This window comes from Mauremys reevesii, linkage group 12 (genome assembly GCF_016161935.1).
Source record: "Mauremys reevesii isolate NIE-2019 linkage group 12, ASM1616193v1, whole genome shotgun sequence".
In the NCBI taxonomy this organism is placed as follows: Eukaryota; Metazoa; Chordata; order Testudines; family Geoemydidae; genus Mauremys; species Mauremys reevesii.
This window is the reverse complement of record NC_052634.1, coordinates 34640670-34645974: the sequence shown is the minus strand read 5'-3', so window position 1 is coordinate 34645974 and position 5305 is coordinate 34640670. Positions and strand designations below refer to the sequence as shown.

The 5305-nt window shown below is 54.9% G+C and overlaps 1 non-coding gene across 1 annotated transcript; it reads right to left on the bottom strand.

The window, feature by feature from the left end:
* Nucleotides 1–4724: 4724 nt before the first annotated feature.
* On the bottom strand, nt 4725–4797 carry TRNAK-UUU. The gene has a single exon. It is a non-coding gene; the product is annotated as a tRNA-Lys (tRNA).
* Between the last annotated feature and the right edge of the window lie 508 nt (nt 4798–5305).

Genomic DNA, 5305 nt, shown 5'->3' with positions numbered 1-5305 from the left:
CCCCAACAACCAGTCAACAAAGCACCACTGGGAGTTGAAACCAGGATTTCCTGTTTACAGGACAGATGCTTTAGCCAGCTAAGCCATGGTGCCTGTGGGTAGCTAAAACACAGTGTCTGCCCACACCTGACTCCCTGCCATCGCCACCAGGGCCTGACAAGCTTTGCTTGTGTTTGGATTCTCCAAAGCAGAGGAGCAGGTGACGTTTTCCTTGCAAGTTGTGTGTGTGTGAATCTTTGGCCAGGTCTGCACTACAAAGTTGTTTCAGCAGAATTATATTGCTCAGGTGTGTGAAAAACACATGATGCTCCCTCGGTCAGCAGCTTGTGGCTGGTGCACACACTGCAATGCCACGTCTGGCGACAAAACTGCCCTGTTTTGGTGACAAAATAAAACGACTTCGATGAGAAGCCTAGAGCTTTTTGCATCAAACTTAAAGAGACAGAGTAGATGCTGCTGTTCATTATATCACCATAACTGGCCTCCTCCAGTATCCCACAATGCCCTCTGTGAACTCGCCTGCCCTGCATTCCTGCTACAGAGCCATGGGCCCCTCCCCTTTCATCGCTCTGGGAAGTTCTCACAGCTGAGCCTGCTGCTCTGCTCCGGCAGCCAGGAGCAAATCACTGCCATGGATGCTGCTCTCTCCCGCCCTGCGAACACAGAGCCGGCGGCGGGACCTTCCTTACATGGCGGGCCACTGGCATCTGAACTGTGACACCCCCAGGACACCCCTTCCCTCGAGGAGGCTCTTACCTTCTAAACAGGGACGGATGTTTTCTAGTAAAATCACTAAAAGGGAAGGAGAAAACTCGAAAGAGGTTCCTACTGGCGCTCACGTCCGTGAACCTGAATACTCTCTCAGTCCTCAAAGAGAGACCTGGAGAAGGAGACTTGCTGAAGCAAAGCCACAGGGACTCTGAGGTTTCCCTGGCCCCTTGCCCCTGTCCTGCCTGGCTGATGTCAGCATCTCTCTGTGAGGTCACCACCTCCCCACCACCTTTGGCCAATAGTCTGAGGTCCTGCAAAAGGCCTTTCTGATGTCACTGCCACACCCCTCCCTTTCTCTGCTAATGTCCTGCCCCTGGCCAGGCACTTTGGAGGTTTGAGCTACTCCCTGTGGATCACCCCACTCAAGGAGCGTTCGTTCTAGGCAGCAAGCTGGCTAGACAGGAAAACATCAGACGCTGCTCCCAATGCTACACTCAGTTTTTCAGAAATTAGTCAACTTTATGGCCAGAAGAGACCATTAGAGCATCTAATCTGACCCCCTGCATATCACAGGCCTCCTGTATGACACAAGAGCTACTTTTGGGGCCAACACATTCCAGAAAGGCAGCTAGTCTTCATTAAATGACATCAGGAGATGGAGAATCCACCACTTTCCCCCAGACCCGGCTGCTTACTCCCGGCTCACCGCGCACGTAAGGGGAGGAGCTGCTCAGCCCGGAGCTCCCAGCCCCGCCCCTTGACCACACGGCTCTGAGCAGGGTGGAGCTCAGCACCCCCGGAGCCACGCGGCTGCAGCACTGTTCAGGACGCTCTGAGGCGCCGAGGGGATGGCGGCCCTGGCGCGAACAAGCGGAGGAGGAGCGGCCCGTCTTCTGCAGCCAGGCAGGGCCGCGCTACTGGGTCCCGCCGCTCTTCCGCGGTCAGGGGCCGTCCCTCTCCCCCCAGCGGAGCCGGTAGTGTGGCCCTGCCCCGGCTGCAAAGGCCTTTTTGCAGGACCTCAGACTATTGGTCAAAGGTGGTGGGGAGGTGGTGACCTCACAGAGAGATGGTGACATCAGCCAGGCAGGACAGGGGTGAGGGGCCAGGGAAACCTCAGAGACCCCTGTGGCTTTGCTTCAGCAAGTCTCCTTCTCGAGGTCTCTCTTTGAGGACTGAGAGAGTATTGGGGTTCACGGACATGAGCGCCAGGAGGAACCTCTTTCGAGTTTTCTCCTTCCCTTTTAGTGATTTTACTAGAGACCAGCTGTTCCTGTTTAGAAGGTAAGAGCCTCCTCGAGGGAAGGGGTGTCCTGGGGGTGTCACAGTTCAGATGCCAGTGGCCCCCCATGTAAGGAAGTTCCCGCCGCCGGCTCTGAGTTCGCAGAGTGGGAGAGAGCAGCATCCACGGCAGTGATTTGCTCCTGGCTGCCGGAGCAGAGCAGCAGGCTCAGCTGTCAGAACTTCCCGGAGCGATGAAAGGGGAGGGGCCCATGGCTCTGTAGCAGGAATGCAGGGCAGGCGAGTTCACAGAGGGCATTGTGGGATACTGGCAGAGGCCAGTTATGGTGATATAATGAACGGCAGCGTCTACACTGACACTCTGCCACTTTAAGTTTGCTGGAAAAAGCTCTAGGCTTCTCATCAAAGTGTTTTTATTTTGTCACCAAAACAGGGCAGTTTTGTCACCAGACGTGGCATTGCAGTGTGTGCACCAGCCACAAGCTGCCGACCGAGGGAGCATCATGTGTTTTTCACACACCTGAGCAATATAATTCTGCTGAAATAACTTTGTAGTGCAGATCTGGCCAAAGATTCACACACAGAGACACAACTTGCAAGGAAAATGTCACCTGCTCCTCTGCTTTTCCAAACACAAGCAAAGCTTGTCAGGCCTAGATGGAGATGCAGGGAGTCAGGTGTGAGCAGACACTCTACCTTAGTCACAGACAGGCACCATGGCTTAGCTGGTTAAAATACCTGTTTTGTAAACAGGAGATGTGGGGTTCAACACCTAGTGGTGCCTTGTTGAGATGCTTTTAGAACACCTGCTATTGGCTACTGTCAGAAGACAAAATACAGAGCTAGATGGACCTTTGGTATAGCCCAGTGTGGTTTTTTTTATGGTTTAAATTACACTCACTGGCACTGATAATAGAGTTACTGAAAGTTTGGGAGTTAAGAGCTGATAGGTCAGTGGTCCAAGCCCCTCGTGGATGACCCCCTCCCTCTGGGACAGGGGCAGGTCTGGGCTCTTGCACCAAATGCTCATTGTGGCTGCCAGAATTTGTGGGCAGCTCATTTAGTTTATACCCAGGGTTGAGTCCTTGATTCACACATCAAGGATAACAACCCTTTGTTTCTCCTGCCCCAATAACAAGGAGACTGGGAATCCAACACCAGCCACAAGTGATCATTTCGGCAAGCAACCCAACCTATTTCCAACATACTGTAAAATCCACATACAGACTCATACACGAAACCTTGCAAGAAAATCTTCCCGAGGGGGTCTGAAGCACCTGCTGCTGGAGGGAAGGAGGGAGCTGTGGGTTGGGATTGAGGAGCAGCATGAGGAGAAGGGACCTGTGAGTTGGGATTGAGGGGCACTGGGAATAGGAGGGGCCTGTGGGTTGGGATTGAGGGGCACTGGGAATAGGAGGGGCCTGTGGGTTGGGATTGAGGGGCACTGGGAATAGGAGGGGGCCGTGGGCTGGGATTGAGGATCACTGGGAATAGGAGGGGGCCGTGGGTTGGGATTGAGGGGCACTGGGAATAGGAGGGGGCCGTGGGTTGGGATTGAGGGGCACTGGGAATAGGAGGGGGCCGTGGGTTGGGATTGAGGGGCACTGGGAATAGGAGGGGGCCGTGGGTTGGGATTGAGGGGCACCGGGAATAGGAGGGGGCCGTGGGTTGGGATTGAGGGGCACCGGGAATAGGAGGGGGCCGTGGGTTGGGATTTAGGGGCACAGCGAAAAGGAGGGGCCGTGGGTTGGGATCGCGCGGCACCGGGAACAGGAGGGGGCCGTGGGTTGGGATTGAGGGGCACCGGGAATAGGAGGGGGCCGTGGGTTGGGATTGAGGATCACCGGGAATAGGAGGGGGCCGTGGGTTGGGATTGAGGGGCACCGGGAATAGGAGGGGGCAGTGGGTTGGGATTGAGGGCACCGGGAATAGGAGGGGGCCGTGGGTTGGGATTGAGGGGCACCGGGAATAGGAGGGCCGTGGGTTGGGATTGAGGGGCACCGGGAATAGGAGGGGCCGTGGGTTGGGATTGAGGGGCACCGGGAATAGGAGGGCCGTGGGTTGGGATTGAGGGGCACCGGGAATAGGAGGGGCCGTGGGTTGGGATTGAGGGGCACCGGGAATAGGAGGGCCGTGGGTTGGGATTGAGGGCACCGGGAATAGGAGGGCCGTGGGTTGGGATTGAGGGGCACCGGGAATAGGAGGGGGCCGTGGGTTGGGATTGAGGGGCACCGGGAATAGGAGGGGGCCGTGGGTTGGGATTGAGGGGCACTGGGAATAGGAGGGGGCCGTGGGTTGGGATTGAGGGGCACTGGGAATAGGAGGGGGCCTGTGGATGGGGATTGAGGGGCACTGGGAATAGGAGGGGGCTGTGGGTTGGGACAGAGGAGAAAGGTGAAGAGGAGCAGGCTCTGGTTGGGAGTGAGGAGCAATGAGCATAGGAGGGACTGAGGGTTGGGTCTGAGGGGCACTGGGAGTACAGGGGACATGGGTTTGGGCTGAAGAGCATCTTCATTTGAGGATCCAGCAGGACAGGGGAAGGCAGCAGGTGATTCTAATTCCTTAGGAATATTCTGTGTGTGCAGGGAAGGAACATGCTCTATGCCCAGAGGACTTTATTCCTCCAGGCTGCAAGGACAGAGGGGATGTCAAGGAGTTGCTCCTTCAATCCCCCCCCAGGCCCTTCTTAGGAAAGGAAAAATCCTGAAGAGAAAGAGTAACACCAAAGAAGACTCCAGAAAGTCAGATTTTTACAATCACAGCGAGTAGTTTATCACCTGACCAGGGACTTGAACCCTGGACCCTCAGATTAAAAGTCTGATGCTCTGCCAACTGAGCTAGCCAGGCTCACAGAGGAAAAGTGCCACTTGGTGCAGAGGTGAAGCTAGTCAAGAAAAAGCGAGACAGACACAATAGGGGAAACCTGCTGCTCTCTCTCTCTTCCCAGCCCTGGCCTGGCCTGGTATCAGTGCTGGTTAAAAAGACGGGAAAATATCGGCATCTACCAGCCTTTCATAGCTGTACAAGACTCAGGCAAAATACAGAGGTGCCCATCTGCAAGTGCCGAATGGTTGGATTGGCTAATGCAGCCTGTAGACGTCCAGGGCACACTGGGATATAGAGCCAAGTGTCCATCATCATCATCATTTCAAAGGGATAATGATAATGAGGGGAAGGTTCACAACTGACTCAGTAGTTGCATACAAAGGTGCACGTCTGGCAGTTACATTGGGAAATTCTGGCTCCTTCTCAGGCTCAGGTTGGCCACCCCCATCTAGATGTAGAAGTTACAATATTTAAACTTGAAAGAGGGGCCAATTTCCCCATCATTTCACACCTTTACATCCAAACATGA